Source organism: Notamacropus eugenii, chromosome 1 (assembly GCF_028372415.1).
Source record: "Notamacropus eugenii isolate mMacEug1 chromosome 1, mMacEug1.pri_v2, whole genome shotgun sequence".
Lineage (NCBI taxonomy): Eukaryota > Metazoa > Chordata > Mammalia > Diprotodontia > Macropodidae > Notamacropus > Notamacropus eugenii.
Genome location: NC_092872.1, coordinates 441520952 through 441538479, shown reverse-complemented (window position 1 = coordinate 441538479; position 17528 = coordinate 441520952). Strand labels below are relative to the sequence as shown.

The window sequence follows — 17528 nt, the reverse complement described above, 5'->3', positions numbered from 1 at the left end:
GTCCTGGGATTAGCGTCTGGGCTTTTCCACCTGCCAGTGCCCAGCCAGCTCCCCTCATCCTCGAACTCGGGGACACTTTCTGTGTCCTCTCTCAGTGGCTCTTTCTGTCCCGCATAACTTCAGCCGCGGGGGGTCTTCGAATCAGAACGTGGGTCCCACCGCGGGCTGAAAAGCCGGGGGCTCAAGGGGCCAGTCACACGCAAGCTGGATCGTAGAACGTAGAGCTGGAAGGAACCTTAATGACCATCCGTCCAGCGCAATACCCAGATTTTACCGAGGACATTAGACTCAGGAGGAAGCTGAGACGTCTGAAGAGAGATTCGCATTTGAGGGAGGAGGGGAGGCTGCGACGGGTCTGAATCAGGTACGCAAGCCCCCTCCACCCAAGTACATCATCAACTCACTTGCACTTTAGAGTCTCAAAGGGTTAAGAGAAGACCCTGAAAAGTGACTTACCTATGTCATATAGCATGGGTTAGAGGCAGGTCTTGAACTCAAGTATTCCTGTTTCCAAGGCAGGCCCTCTAACTTTGTGTCACCACAGGTTGCTGTCTCACAAATAATGATAATAGCTGGTATTTAGGTGGTACTCTAAGATTTACAAAATACTTTTGTATTTTCAACCTTGAGGAACTGCTCCTGGGTTCCTATAAGAGCTCAGGGTATTACACTTACTGTTCTGTGCCTTGGCCTGCCATCTGGGCAGGCTTCAATCCTGAGGAATTAGGCTTCTAATGAGGGCAGTTACTTACTTTTCTTATACTTTTTGGTTAATTAAGACCCCATATGGAAGCCTCAAGGATGAGTTTACTTGGAGCCTAACAAGGGTGACTCACTTCTAGGGCCTCCCCAAAGAAGGGGAGTGAAAAGGGTACCAAATGAACAGTAGGAATCAGGTATAGGAAAGGGAATTTATTCTTATACACAAAAGAAATGCTAAAGACTAGATGCTCACACATGTGAGCCTTCCAAAAAAGAAACTTAAAATAAGACTCAGCAGCTTAATTTATAATCACTGTGTTTGCAGAACTGCTGATTAAGGTATTTTATAATTTTACATTTTACCACAGCTTTGCACTGTTCAAACAATTCCCAGTACCGTCCAAACAACAGCAGGAAAAGTGACCAGACTGGAACTTACCTTTTTGTCAGTGGCTGTCCTTTCCAGAAGCACTTCAATAATTGCTAAGGACACACACATACCCCAAAAGCTCCAACCTGGAGAGATTTAGGACCTCCTGACCTCTCAAAGGCACAAGGTCAGGTTCAATCCTGAACATTAGAGTAGATACTCACATGCCTAAAATCAAGAAAGAGTAAGCCCCAAAGAGATAGCTCAAATCCAGGCTGAGGCTTACCTAGCGGTAGACAGATAGGTACTTTGGTTGTGTCATGTGCTAGCAGCCAACCATATAGAGACCCAGTCACCCAACTCCCAGATACAGCTGGAAAGGAAGAGAGAGACCTGGGTCTAGCTACTCTCTTTAGTACAGCTACTAAGACATCAGTTTCTTCAGTCCACAGCCAACAGGCAGACAGTTATCTTCAAGAGCAAGTCTATCAGCAACGAGTCATACATTGCCAGAATCAGCCCTTCCTCCCCCCTCCCCCTACCCCCAGTTTCAATTCTATGGGTGCCTGGAACCAGAAATGACAACTTTGATCCTAATCTCTGACAGAAGAGAGGGGGATGGCCTCACTATGTGCACATTATTTTTTGTGTTTTCACAGTAATCTTGTATTACTATTATCCTGCATTTTATTATCACCCTGTATTTTACAGGATTATTATTATATTATTATTATCCTGAATTTTATAAAATGAAGAAACTGAGGTACCTAAAGGGTAAAGTGATTTGCCCATGAGCAAAGTTGCCCATAGGTAGGTCCATGGATGATAGATACAGGGTTGGAAGGAGCCTTAGAGGCTATATTGTACACTATAAGCATACATGCCCACAGCTAAAGATCCACATTCACTCATTTGAGTGTCCCAGCCCTGACCCCAGAGGGAGAACCCCCAGGAGGTTCCTGGAAACAAACATTTCTGTTTATTTATAACAGTATGACAAGGCTGAGGGTGTGTCAAATGGGGCCTTTAGCTGAGGCTGGTAGGGTATTACAGCATCATAGGTTTAAAACTGGAAGGGACCTTAGAAGAAACTCCTTGTTACCTACTTTAAGTAGGGTCCATGAAATGGATGTGGGGGACTGGAAGATTTAAAATAGGGCAGATAGAGAATAGATAGGGCAGGAAGAAAAGGCAAAAGGGACAGGAAAACTATGAGGGAAGAGGAGGGAGAACTAATCTACCCACCTCCTTCTTCCCACTAGTTCATATTGTTTTTAGGTTTCAACAAAAATTTATGAAGTACTTAATGTGTGCAAGGACTATTGCTCACCAGCATGGTGGGAAGAAGGAGAGGTACAATAATGTGTAATACATGCTCCTTTACACTCATGAAAGTTTACAGTCTATTATAGAGATATAACACATTTACAACTAACTGTACTTCAAAATAAAAAACCCCATTAAAGGTTCATATGTGCACCCACTTCACAGGGCTGTTGTGAGGATCAAATGGGGTAATTTTCCTTAAAGTGGTATATAAATGCTGGCTGCTACTACTACTACAGTTAAATACATAGTTCCTACTCCACTCAGTTCAATTCAATTCAATTCAACAAGCTTTAGAGGTCCATGTTTCTTAGCTGTGTGACTTTGGACAAGTCACTTAACCTCTGTTTGCCTCAGTTTCTTTTGTCATAAAATAGGAGTAATACTAGTACCTACCTCCTAGAGTTGTTGTGAGAATCAAATTATTCGTAAAGTACTTAGCACAGTGCCTAGCATGTAGTATAAACTATACCAACGCTAGCTATTATTGTTAAGTATCTACAATGTACAATGTTCTGTGCTAGGCCTAAGGACACAAAGACAAAAACAAGTATAAAAGGCAAATTAATTTGAAGAGATGACAAAGGTAAATGACTAGAGCAATTAATGAAAACTTCTTGTAGGAGGTAACACCCAAGTTGAGTCTTAGAGGAAACTGAAGATTCTAAAAGGGGTTGGGTTGGGATGTGAGGATAGTCCAGCACTAGGGATGGCCTATGCAAAGGTGTGATGGAGTTGAGAAATTGAATATTGAGTTCCAGGATCAGCATAGAGTACATAAAAGTGAGTGATTAGAAATAAGATTTTAAAGGTTATAGGATACAGTCAAATTACAAATGTCAAATGGAACGATCTGGCTTTTATTCTAGAAGCAATAGGGAGCTATTGAAGACATTTGAGTAGGGGAAGGGTATGGAAAAACCTGTGTCCTAGGAAGACATTTTGTCAGCTATGTGGTAAAGGCATTTGAATGGGGAGAGAATAGAAGCAAGGGGACCAATTAGGAAACTCATGCATTAGTTTGAACCAGAGAGAAGTCAAGAAGTATAATATTATAGATTTAAAGTTAAACGGACCCTGAAAGGCTACTTAGTACAACCCTCTCATTTTACAGTTAGGATAACTGAGCAATTTAAGAGACTTGCCCAAGATCATACAAGTAAGAGGCAGAATTTGAACCCAGGATTAAGTAAGTAGTACTAACTCCCACTTTAGGCTTTCTGAGAGAGATTAGGTGATAAGAAACAAAAAATCTGTAAGATACTTTTTCTTTCCTGTCATTTCAGCTTTGGTTATGTTGGAATTACAGAAATGAAGTCAGATAATCAAAGTTTGTTGAGCTGCTAAAAATATCTTGGTAGATTTTGGATGTTTGAAGATTTATGATTTTTAAGATTTCAGGTGGAGAACTCCTGAAACTTTGGCTAATTCCAGGAACTCACTCCCTTCTGAAATATCTTAGTTAAGTTTTGAGGTACTGCTCTGTAGTATTTGTTTTAAGGAAAAATAAGCATTAAATTTCATAAAAGTTAAAAGTAAATGGCAAGGTTAACAGCCTCATTGTTCTAGGTCAATGAAGGAAGGCAATTATTTTGAAAGTAACCCCGGAGTGGGACTGTAAATTACTATTGTTTTGAGCTTTTATTACAGGGATAGTTGTCTGAATTGTTATGAAGCCAGTAGTAGAAAAGAAGTGTGCTGTAGTCTGGGAACTGCTAAAACTGGATGTCTATGCCTGGGAAAGGTTTTGAGGACAACTTTGGGATGGCCTAAGGTAGGACCCTCATGACTTTATTTCCCCATTGTGCTATTTCCTTTCTGAAAAGGAAATTTCCTCTTCTGGTTAATCCTGAGCCTTGCTTTTGACACCCTATGGCTACATTTTTGCCTATCAGATACGACTCAAGCCTGGAATCAAAGAGAGATAAGAGAGTTCCTTCCCCCCTGTTATGACATATGACCTTGTTATAGCTATGTTTCTCTTTTTTCTTTTATAGCAAATTTCTACAGTCAAGAAGTTTTATAAGTACAATACTAAATCTATTAAATACTAGATTGATGCTGTAACATCTCTATAATAGGATGCAAGTATGAACATCTTACAATTTTAAGCTGTATTTGTGGTCAAATTATGATTTGGGGGTGATTTCTTCCTAAGGGGGAAATGATTAGACAAAATAATGAGACAAAGATGTAAAAAGTTTTCTAAGTAAATGGAATAGTAAATTTTGAGAAAGCATCAAGAATAGACTTTTCTCTAAGAACAATATACATATGTATATGATTGGTTCCCAAATTTATCTGTCATGGAAATTCAGACTTTGAATATGTTTTAGTTATATGTTCTTAAAATCGGATTGAATATTTATTAATTAAGGATTAATTGGATTTTACACACAAATTATACTGATAATGGTAAAAAAAAAAGTGAAGTTATTTTTCCATTTTTAAGATATCTGTCTGATATTATTAAAGAGTAGAAGAGTTAATTTTACAGTTGGACCCTTGTGAATTTTTAAGGATTCTTATATCAGGTACAGGATTTAGATACGGACAGAAACAATAAATGGAATATATGAACTGAAATTCTCTGAAGTTTCAAGATTGGAGAACCAAATTTATTAAATTGTATTAAGTCTTGTTACTAGCAGAATTATCTAGGAACCTCTAGACTTGGAACTAGGGAAGCAGAACCCCCTTTAGAGCTGTCCTAAGAATGAAGCCTTTTGTCCAAGAAAAGATACCCAGGGACCAGACAACTACATGAAATATGTGGGACTCAAAATGTGCTGGTTAAATGGACACTGAGAATGGGTTACTAGGCTACAAGGAGACTTGATGATATGTTTAAGTTTTCTTGGTTACTTTGGTGACATGTAAATGTCACCCTTCTCAAATGTCTCCTCAAAACTAGTCCATTGTGAGTTAAGTGGTTTGATCTGCAGCGTGACATTAATGTGACCCAACAATGTAATTATGATTATGAATTTATGAAAAACCCTATTGTTTGAACATAGTCCTGTATGGATGGGAAACTGGACCATTTCAGATCTAAAGATTGATGCTAGGAGTTGTCTCACAATTGTGCATCTCAAGCAATCTAATCGCCCATACCAGATCCTTCTGACAACTGCCACAGCTGCCAAACATGTGGGTGTGTGCTCCTGGATCATCTGAAGAAAGTCCCTGCTCCTGAGTGGATGGCAGAAACCTCTGGGGACCTCAAGGTTCATCTAGTATAGACCCAGAAGCAGCTGACATCCAGATGAGACAGCTGTTTCAAGATTCCAGACAAGGGCTGTTTATTGTCCTTGTTTTTTTTTTCCTCCTCTTCCATTTTGTTATGTGTCCAACCACTATAGACCTGATTCAAGTGTATAATGGCATTTTCTCCCTTTGTATTCTTGGCCCCCTTCTGTTTTCTTTTTGCAAGCAAACAATGACTAAACAAAATCTATTCAACTCAACATCTTGTCTTGGACCAAAGGGCCTCTTGTGGCATCTTGACTTATCCCTTCTTCTCCTTAGGCCAGAAGGATAGTAGTTCTTTCAGACCTACTCCTTTGGCCAGTAGGAGAAAATGTCAAGATATTAGGAGATACCCTGTTTTCTAGAGTTAAGGTGCAGCTTCACATATGTATATACTGGAACTGATGGTATCTGAGCTTGGGCAAACACCAAAAGGCCCAGACATAAGTTCCTGTTATGAAAGGACTTTTTGTCACTAGACAACCTTGCTTCACTGTTGCTCTTGTACCTCACCACTGTTGCTATACTAAGCTTTTTGACTCTTTGTTGGGCCACAAATATATAAATCAAGGTTTGGCCACCCTGAGGTGGGTCCCCTCAAGTGGGCTGGCACATGTGTCTAATTTTCTCCTTGCTTGCAAGCCATTTCCCTCACTTTGAAATTAAACCTCTCTTTGAATCCTGACTTTTGTCTCCAGCCTGCTCTGTTCAGCTCTGGCCATCCACAAGTTAGAAGCCAGTTTGGTCCAGTTGATACCGGGACATAGTAGGCTCTATATAAATGCTTACTCCCTTTCTCCTCCCCTTCCTCATCTGAGAAAAATGGGAGATGATATGGAGAGGTTTGTGATATAAAATAGGGGGAAAGAGGATTGTCATGATGACTGGCCTCCATTTTCTTGGTCTGTTTAATATGACTTGCTAGGTATTCCCTATACTGGACTTTCCATCTCCTTCCTTTATGCCGTGGCACAAGTGAGCCTTCAATATGAAGTATACTCCTCCTCTACCTCTGGCTTTTATAGTCCCCAACTTCCTTCAAAACCCAGTTTACACATCACATGATACACAAAGCCTTCCTGATCCTCTCTCTCTATCCCTCTCTCCAGCTGTCACTGCTCCCTCCCTCTTGAAATGTTTTTGTATGGATCCTATACCTACTTATCTTTGCACATGTTGTATCTTTCCCAGAAGGAAGTAAATTTCTTTAAGGTAGGGACTAAAAGTTTAATAAAGTTTTGATGAATAGAATTGAATAAAGTAGTAGTTAAGGTGAGAAAGGGGTGATATAGGAGACTTGAGGAGGGAAGGTTGTCAAGAGAATCATAGAGAGCTGATCTCATAGGAAAATAAAAGAATAGTCATGTGGTAGTTAAAGCCTGGTTGGTAAAAGTTTGGTAACATAAATTTGTAGTACACCCAGCTAGTGCACTCTATCAATGTTCAATAATAAGTAAGAGTAGAACCTCTGCACACATTAGAGTGAGCTCCTTTAAATAAGCTATGCCAGGTTCAAACTGCTCTTATGGGTCTACATCTACTCAAAAAAGCAGCATAACTAAGAAGCCTCCGCTAATATATTTACCTCTTAACCTCTTTCCTAGTTAGACAGAAGATATAAATATTTCAAAGTAGGGTATTTAACAAAATAGCAGGGTAGGGAAAGAATCAATAGAATATTCCCCCTAGAATGGTCATATACACTTACCGTCAGTGGGAAGTGTGGATGCATCCAGTAGTAGAGACTTTTCCAAAGCTCTTGTACTAATCCCACTGCTCATGTAGGCATGCAATGTTAAGTGATCATTCTCTCCAGCAAAGAGGAGAGACTTATGCAAATACCCCAGGCTTGAACTTGGATTATGTGTGCAGAGGAGACAGATTTAAATAATCCAGGGTTTTGCTAGGGATGAGCAGCAATGGGAAGGGAGACAAGGGAATCAAGAGAAGAATACAATGTAGAATTGATGGAAAGTCAACATAACAGAGTGCTAGACTTAGAGCTAAGAAGAACTGGGTTCAGATTCTTGCTCTGATAGTTGTGTGATCCTAGTCAAGTTTCTTAACTTCTCTTGTCCTTAGTTTACTCATCTGTAAAATATCCTCCAACCTCTAAATCTATGATCCTATGAAGTGGCTAACTACAAGTTGAGATTGGGAAAGGAGGGAAGAGAAAGCAGGGGTAATGGTGTGAGAAAAGTATTAAAGAATGAAGATATTAGAAATCAGGATGAGGGGGGAAAATTGGTTTAGAATGGGTAAGATATATAGAAAAATGGAGTGGTAGGATGTTATAGTCACAGAAGAATGACAGAAGTGGAACACTTGTGGATAATGGTGAGATCCAGGGTGTAAACATCCCTAGGTGTGTCAGAAGTGGAGTAAAGGAATAAGTCATGGGATTTGTAGAGATTGAGAAACTCGCAGTTTGAGTTGTTTGAAGGAAAATCAACATGAATGTTGAAGTCCCCTGGTATGAGAACTGGAGTTGCAGGAGAGAAAAAGCAGTGAGCCAGGTGTTGGACTCTGAGAAAGGAAGGGGCAATGACTTGGGGCTGACAGGTAATGATCTATGTAGGAAAAACTAGTAAACTAATAAGGAAGAGTTGCTAAGTGAGGGTGACAAAATTAATCTGAAAGTGTCAGTGAGAAGCAAGGAGTATTCCAACTCCTCTATTATCAGTATGTTGAGGAGGGTAGTGATGGGAGAGAGAGGGTTCAATCAGTTCTGGAGAAGATGGCCAGAGATACAATTATTATATAGGGGAAACCAGGTCTCAATAAGTTCAAGTAGATGGAAGAAGTATGACAGGAAGTATTCCAGAAAGAAGAGAACATTATTTATTTATTTATGTATTTATTAGGGAACCAGAATTCCAGAGGGCACAATAGAAAGGGTTCCCCTCCTGATTCCCTTTTTGACTCTTAGGACTTTGTCACCATTCCCTCTCAGAGGTACCTTCTCCCACCTCCTCTTTTCAGCTCCCTTTTGTGTGCTATATTCTTTCTTGAGAACATAAGCTCCTTGAAGGCAAGGATTGTCTTTATTTTTGCTGCAGTTTGTATTCCCAAGTACGTGGCACAGTGCCTGGAACATAGTAAGGAGTTAATAGATGCCTATTGCCTTGCTGCTTTGCCTTGCCTTGTTATCATGATCTTGGGTCATGGGTGGGATGATAGAACACAAGGTGGTAGTTGAGGACAGTTTATTCCTAGGTAGTCAGTTATTAAGTAATCTAGGAACAGGAGGAGTAACAAGTGGTAGGAGTTTACTAACAAAAGGAGTAATGAGTAGGGAACCACAAATGCTTAGCTTCCATGGGGAAGGAGGAGGAAACCTATGACCTTGAGGCCATGTGTGACCTCAAGTGACAGCTCTGTTTGGATCCAAAGGGCTGCACTTGAGAACCAAGAGGGCCACACATGGCCTCAGGGCTAGAGATCCTCCCCACCTATTCCCCTCCCCATAGGGTATTGTTTCAATTTATCAGAAAATGACATATCTCTACCTCTATATAACTTTATCTAGTTTATACATGATTGTTTGCATATTATCTCCTGGATTAGACTCTGAATTCCTCCAGAGCAGGGAATACTTTTAGCCTTTCTTTGTATGTAGTACAATATCTGACATGCAGTAGGCACTAAGTAAATGCTTGTTTTCTTAATTTGGCTTTCAAGAAAAAGGTCAGGAGCTGTGGGCCTTGGTCTTCATCTGTTCCTCTTGGCTGGTGGAGTAGGGGATTTGAGAGGAGGTGCTTCAGGATACTGAGGCAGCTAGGTGGTGCAGTAGGTAAAGCAGCGGACTTGGAGTCAGGAAGAACTCAAATCCTGCCTCAGATGCTTAGTAGCAGTGTGACCTTGGGCAAGTACCTCAAAGGTCCAAGGAGATAATAATAATAATAATAATAATCCAAGGAGATAATCACATAAAACATTTTGCAAAAAAGTGCTGAATACATGCTGCTATTATTAATGTTAACAACATCTACTAAGATTCTTGTCACTTAAGTTAATTTTTCCCTAAAAGGTCATTTTCTAGGATAGTCCAGAAGACTGAAGGCTTGAATTATTGACATAGCTTCTTGACTGAGTAAATAGAAAAGCCCAGGGCACTAGGAGTTGACTTAGGCTCTGGGCTCACTCTCCCAACCCATTCTTGAACTAGCAGGTCAGGTACCCAGAGCTTAGCTACTATTTTCCCCCTTTGGGGTTCTAGGGGCTATGTGGTTCTCTAGAGCTATTGCCTTCTCTTAATTACCTCTTGCCAGATAATATCTCTTCAGTGTGATTTAACCTATGAGCATTCATTACCTTTTATAAAGGAATTTTTTTATAAAGGAATTCAGAACACAACCACCTCTGGAATTGGGAACCAATACTCTTCTACCATCTCAGTCCTGGGGGAGAATGGAACTCAAATCTAAAGTAGTGACTATCAAACATATGACACACCAAGTGTACTTGTGGGTATGACATAGTCAATGGATAAGTTGCTGTCTTGCTTGCAGGACCAATGTCTCAGCTGTTGAGCCAAATCATTCACTGTCACGCTGGATTTAATATGTTGATCCTTAGGACTGGCTTCTCCCCAGGCTTGGCTGCTGAGTCGGTTGCTGAATGTCTAGTGGCACTTCTGACTTTTGAAAGCTCACAAGGTTGTAACCTGGTCTGTCCCATCATCAAGATCAGGAAAGAGTAAATATAAAGAGGCAAAGAAGCAAAAGGTGCCAAGGGTTCATGGCTATATCAGATTGGCCAGTCTTCCCATTATATACCCAACTGACCAGTTACACCATCATGGCCAGTGTGGAGGTAGGGGAGCTTCACCCAACTAAATCATCGTTACATTCTTGCTGAAGATCTTTCCATGCTATTGTCAAGTAAATTTTTCCTTAAATGTCAGAGTGGATGGTCTATGAGTATCTCATTTAGTTCTAGTCTTAAACCTGTACCACCAAACTGACCTGAGTCAGCCATGGCCCAAAACACAGGGGAGAAGGAATGATTTCTGGAAGACATGGCATATGAATTAGGCTTTAAAGTGTGTATAGGAATGCAACAGGTAAAGAATGGAGAGGCAAAGAAAACAGTCTGAGCAAAGGCACAGAGCTGGGAGATCTCAGTATGTGTTTGGAAATAGCATCTAGTCCAGTTTAGCTTCCCTATCTCTAGCTCCTTTCCCCCTCCCTCTCCAAAATGGGGGAAAAAAGAAAGAAAAAGGAATTCTTTGTAATAAAAGTCAAATGCAAAGTCAAGCAAAACAAATTCCCCAAATGTATGTCTTATTCTGCATCACTAATTCATCACCTCTCCATCAGAAGGTGGTTATTATGCTTCATCATTAGGTTTCTGGAATGATGGTTGATAATAAAGTAGTTGGTTATAATTCTTTCAAAGTTGTTTGCCTTTTCAATATTATTCATGCATATTCTCTTGGTTTTGCTCAATCTATATCAGTTCATAAAAATCTTACCTGATTTTTTTCTAAAAGCATTTATTTTGTGATTTCTTACTATGCAACAATATTCCATCCGATTCATGTGCTATTAATTTTTTCAGCCATTGCCTAATTGACAAGAACTCCATTTCCAGTTTTTTGCTATAACCATAGAAGCTGATTTACATATTTTTGTAAATCTTTGGTCTCTTTAAGGGTATAGGTCTAGTAGTGGTATTATTGGGTAAAAGATTATGTACAATTTTGACTTTGGGGGAGAGTTCCAAATTGCTTTCCAGAATGGCTGCACTAAATTCATAGCTTCAACAGCCCATTTATTTAACATACTTTCTTTCCTGTTGCCCCTCCATCATCTGTCACTTTCCTTTTTTTGTCATAATTGACAAATTCTTATTTACTTGATCACTTTCAATAAGGTCTGTGATTTTTTTTTTATTCTAAGCATTTAATATCCTGTTTCAGGTTTCTTGAGAATTAATCTTTCAATGCCTTTGAAATTGTGTTACCTCCAACTCAGACTTCCTCTATCTGTACTTGACCTGGCCTACGTGTTCTGTCCATCACAATTTTCTTTATCATGCAGCAAACCAGAAACTGTGACATCAGATTCCAAATGTTGACTCTAGTGTCATTGATGGAGAAAAAAGTCATAGAAATTTTGACGGTTTTTTTTTTTCCTGTTTTTCAATTATTGTTCTCCTTCCAGTTTTATCCTCAAATGCTGTTGGGATGATCTCACTGAATCAGACCTTTTGCCAAGTATTGTGTAGACTTGTTTTTTTCTCTTCTGCTTCTTACTGTTTCATGAAGCCATACTGCTTTACCTTCTACCATGCTCCACTCTAAGATCTTAAATAGTTTGTATTCTAAACTTGTGTTACTCTTAGCTGCCATCTCTCTCCTTGTTTGCTTTTTCTGGCTAGTTTCACATGACTTGTCTATCAACCAAAATGGTCTTCTTATCATTCCTAGAACTTGGCACTGTCTCCTGTCTCAAGTGCTTTGCACCGATGGTCCTCCATTCTTGGAATGAACTCCTTCCTCAGCTTTTCCTCTTAGAATTCTCAGCTTCTAAGGCTTAGCTTGTTGGCCACCTCCTAGAAAGAGCCTTCTCAAAACCTTGTATTCATTTCCTATCTCTCCTTCTTTTATCCAGTATACACTTTTCTGTGCACATGTTGTGTCCCTGTGGTAGAGTATAAGCACAGAGGGCAAGGAACACACACACACACACACACATACACATATTTGTCTGTGTCCCCAGTGCCTATTGTGGTGGTTTCCACATTGTAGAAGCTTAATTAATGCTTGTGGGATTGAATGTTAAAGATAAACTGTTTGCCAGCTAAGGTAGTTTCTAGGCTCTTTTGGTCTTCATTAGAGGCATCTAAATGGCATGGTGGTTCAGGAAAACCTGTGGTCAATTCTGCCTTCAGATACTTATTGTGTGACCTTGTGCAAATCACTTCACCTCACTTCAGTTTCCTCACCTGTAAAATGTAAAATTGCACCTACTTCCCAGGGTTGCTATGAAGACAAAATGAGGTAATATTTAGTGTGTAAACCTTAAAGTTTGCACACTAAACCTTACAGTTTAGTGCTTTTGTAAAACTTAAAGTAATGAATAAATGCTAGTGATGGTGAAGATGGTGATGGAGACTGATTTACTTCGGTTTTTCAGGAAATGGTTTTTGCTGATGTTTGCTCTTTACATTTCTAAATTCCAGCTTGATAAAATAGGTTAGGTTGGAGTTTCCTTAATTGCATACTATATTTTCTTCTTTTTATAATTTCTCCTAATTTGGGATTAATTTTTATCTTTCTTATGTTTTTAAATTTTTTTATTTTAGACAAATACTAAAACTTAAATACATAATAAGAAAATAAAAAAACATTATAAACTTAAATATTAAACTTAAACATAAAATAAGAAAAGAAAAAAACATGTCATGTGCACAGCAAAACATAGGAGAGGATTCAAAATATATAGCAAGAACTTATTTCAAGAAAGCTTATATAATAAATATGGTGCATTAAGTTGAAAGCTGTCCATCTTTTCTTAGGTTCGTTGTAGGTTTTCTTTTGTTCTCTGCTGTACACTTCTTATCTCTCTTTTAACAAGTCAATGGTGGACTGTATAGTTAATTTGGGAAAGATCCTCAGCAGTTTACTATCTGTTAGAATATAATCCTTTTGTTGTTGAGGTCTGTTACAAGCTATCCCCAGACTTCTGACTCTGTTCTCATGGAAAGTATTCAGGTTTCTGAATAGTCTATAAGTTTTTGTATCTTTCTCATTTCTTACTCCTCAAAAATGATTTCCAACTTTTAAAAAAAAAAATCCTTCTCCTCAGGGGGTGAAGCCAAGATGGAGGACCAGAAAGACACACTTAAGCAGGGGCTCCCCACACAGCCCACAAAATACCTGTAGAGAGGGACTCTCAACAAATTCTGGAGCAGCAGAAGTGGAGAGCAACAGAGTGGAGATTTCCAGCCTAGGGTGACCTGAAAGGCACACAGAAACATCAGTTGCACCTGACACGGAGCCCAGCCCAGCCCAGCCCAGCCTTGGCTGTGCAGCACAATGAGACACCTCGGGGGTGGAATCTCCAGTCGCAGCAGTGGGTCCTCAGATCCCTCAACCCACAGGCGCCAAAGGTCAGTGACGAGGTTTTATCAGCTGGCCAGGAAGGGAGAAGGGCCTTCCCATAGCTCTGGCAGCAGGCAGCAGCTACAGAGCTCATTGGTGGAGCGTAAAAACCCCTGGGGGCATTGAAAAGCTGAGTCTTACCTCAGCCCTGGGTGGAAGCCCTGGGAGTGCTGTCTTTGTCCCACACTGAATGGAGGCCCTGCCCATCCAGCTTATCTGAAAATCAGCCCCCAGTGCTGACTTGGGAACTGGAGGCCAAGTGGCTGTGGAGAGGTATCTGCTAAGATTCTGGGCACAAAAATCCCTCTCTGCATCCAGACCAGTACACGCTTGATTGTGCCACCTTGGAGGAACTGAGATCTCACAGATTCCCAGAGTATACCCTACTCTTGACAAAGGACCCCAAAATCAAGTAACTAGTTGGGAAAATGCCCAAAAAAGGGAAAAAAAATAAGACCATAGAAGGTTATTTTCTTGGTGAACAGATATCTCCTCCCATCCTTTCTGAGGAGGAAGAACAATGCTTACCATCAGGGAAAGACATAGAAGTCAAGGCTTCTGTATCCCAAACATCCAAAATAAATAGTCAATGGGCTCAGGCCATGGAAGAGCTTAAAAAAGATTTTGAAAATCAAGTAAGAGAGGTGGAGGAAAAACTGGGAAGAGAAATGAGAGAGATTCAAGAAAAGCATGAAAAGCAGGTCAACACCTTGCTAAAGGAGACCCAAAAAAATGCTGAAGAAAATAACACCTTGAAAAATAGGCTAACTCAATTGGCAAAAGAGGGTCAAAAAGCCAATGAGGAGAAGAATGCTTTAAAAAGCAGAATTAGTCAAATGGAAAAGGAGGTTCAAAAGCTCACTGAAGAAAATAGTCCTTTCAAAATTAGAATGGAACAGATGGAGGCTAGTGACTTTATGAGAAACCAAGAAATCACAAAACAAAACCAAAAGAATGAAAAAATGGAAGATAATGTGAAATATCTCATTGGAAAAACCACTGACCTGGAAAATAGATCCAGGAGAGACAATTTAAAAATTATGGGGCTACCTGAAAGCCATGATCAAAAAAAGAGCCTAGACATCACCTTTCATGAAATTATCAAGGAAAACTGCCCTGATATTCTAGAACCAGAGGGCAAAATAAATATCGAAAGAATCCACCGATTACCACCTGGAAGAGATCTAAAAAGAGAAACTCCTAGGAACATTTTGGCCAAATTCCAGAGTTCCCTGGTCAAGGAGAAAATACTGCAAGCAGCTAGAAAGAAACAATTCAAGTATTGTGGAAATACAATCAGGATAACACAAGATCTAGCAGCTTCTACATTAAGGGATAGAAGGGCATGGAATATGATATTCCAGAAGTCAGAGGAACTAGGAGTAAAACTAAGAATCACCTACCCAGCAAAACTGAGTATAATACTTCTGGGGAAAAAATGGTCATTCAGTGAAATAGAGGACTTTCAAGCATTCTTGATGAAAAGACCAGAGCTGAAAAGAAAATTTGACTTTCAAATACAAGAATGAAGAGAAGCATGAAAAGGTAAACAGCAAAGAGAAGTCATAAGGGACATACTAAAGTTGAACTGTTTACATTCCTACATGGAAAGACAATATTTATAACTCTTGAAACTTTTCAGTATCTGGGTAGTTGGTGAGATTACACACACACACACACACACACACACACACACACACACAGCACACAGAGTGAGTTGAATAGGATGGGATCATATCTTAAAAAAATGAAATTAAGCAGTGAGAGAGAAATATATTGGGAGGAGAAAGGGAGAAATGGAATGGGGCAAATTATCTCTCATAAAAGAGGCAAGCAAAAGACTTTTCAGTGGAGGGAAAAAGAGGGGAGGTGAGAGAAAAAAACATGAAGCTTAGTCTCATCACATTCGACTAAAGGAAGGAATAAAATGCACACTCATTTTGGTATGAAAACCTATCTTACAATACAGGAAAGTGGGGGAGAAGGTGATAAGCAGGATGGGGAAATGATGGAAAGGAGGGCAATGGGAGGAGGGAACAATTTGAAGTCAACACTCTTGGGGAGGGATAGGATCACAAGAGAGAATAGAAGCAATGGGGGGCAGGATAGGATGGAGGGAAATATAGTTAGTCTTTCACAACACGACTGTTATGGAAGTCATTTGCAAAACTACACAGATATGGCCTATATTGAATTGCTTGCCTTCCCAAGGGGAATGGGTGGGGAGGGAGGGGTGAAGAGAAGTTGGCAGTCAAAGTTTTAGGAACAACTGTCAAGTACTGTTCTTGCTACTAGGAAATAAGAAATATAGGCAATGGGGTATAGAAAGTTATCTGGCCCTACAGGACAAAAGAGAAGATGGGGACAAGGGAAGGGAGGAATGTTACAAGACAGGGCAGATTGGTGATAGGGGCAATTAGAATGCTTGGTGTTTTGGGGCAGGGGAAGGGGAGAAATGGGGAGAAAATTTGGAACCCAAAATTTTGTGAAAATGAATGTTAAAAGTTAAATAAATAAATTTTAAAAAAAAGAATAAAGAAAAGAGGAAGAAAGTGGAGAACATGGAAAACAACATCAAATAATATCATTAAAAATCAAATTGATTGTATTTTTCAAAGAAAAAAAAATCCTTCTCCTATGGTACATATTGATTTTATCTAGAGCAGGAGTGGGAAACCTGTGGCCTCAAGACTACATGTGGCCCTCTAGTTCCTCAGATGCAGTGTTTTGACCGAATCCAAGTTTTACAGAACAAATTTGTGAAATCTGGATTCAGTCAAAGGGCTGCTCTTCAGGACCAGGAAGGAATCCAGTGGTTCCCCACTCCAGAGTCTTTCTGACTCCAAAGTTCAGAGACCTTTCCCCATCAGTACTCTCATGGCCACAGATGCGCTGAAATAATGATGTAATGAGATACCATAGTGGAAACCCTCATTTATATTTTGATAACACTTCAGTACCTTATGGCTGAAGGAGAAAGTAGAAATGGCAATGAACTATGGCAGGAATAATAATTAACATTTGCATTGTTCCTTAAGGGTTGGAAAGAAATTTCTACGTACACTCTCTCATTTGATTTGATCCTTCCAACGACCCGTGGAGATCAGTAGTATTATTATCATTCCTATGTGACAGACAAGGAAACTTAGACGGAGAGAAATGAAGGTCGCAAAGCTAGCAGGAATGCGAGGTAGGATTCACACTCAGCTCTTCCTCACTCCAAGTCAAGTCCTTTGCAGAGGAGATCCATGATAGCAGCAGGACAATTTGGGAAGCACGGAGGACAGTTCTGCAAGAAATTGACCAGAAAGGACGATACTGAATCCCAGGGGTGGGGGAGGGGGAACCAGCCGTCATTAAAAAAACCAAGCTACTGAGAGTCCAGACACGCTGACCTCATCTCTATAAAATGAGGAGGACACACTAGCAGCGAGGCCAGGCTTGATGCAAGCTCACTTCCTGCCACCCCGAGCGTGACGGGATGGGAGCGAAGAACGAGTCAGCGACTTTGGTCCTCAGTTTCCTCGTCTGTAAAATGGGGATAATAATCCCTTACGCAACTAAAGCGGAAGTCAAATGAAATAATGAATTTAGACTCCGAAGGGCTCTTCTTCTCATAATAATCACCACCTTTTTCTTTTAGATTAATCTGCCACCGCGAAGAGCCTGGAAAGGATAGGGATGGCTGAAAGGCTCCCGCTTCCCACGTAGCCAATCAGGAGCTTAGTGGGACGAGGAAGGCGCCCTCCCCTCCTGCCCTCTCGGCCACCG

General features: G+C 40.1%; 2 long non-coding RNA genes across 2 annotated transcripts; one reads left to right on the top strand and one right to left on the bottom strand.

Moving 5' to 3' along the window:
* Positions 1–5: 5 nt before the first annotated feature.
* LOC140519084 (uncharacterized) lies at positions 6–6332 on the top strand. The gene is made up of 3 exons (XR_011972093.1): positions 6–364; positions 4049–4172; positions 5516–6332. It is a non-coding gene; the product is annotated as an uncharacterized lncRNA (long non-coding RNA).
* A 6587-nt stretch (positions 6333–12919) lies between these two features.
* Positions 12920–17464, bottom strand: LOC140519083 (uncharacterized). Its single transcript, XR_011972092.1, has 3 exons — positions 17153–17464; positions 16820–17046; positions 12920–13612 (listed from the first exon to the last, which is right to left on the bottom strand). It is a non-coding gene; the product is annotated as an uncharacterized lncRNA (long non-coding RNA).
* Between the last annotated feature and the right edge of the window lie 64 nt (positions 17465–17528).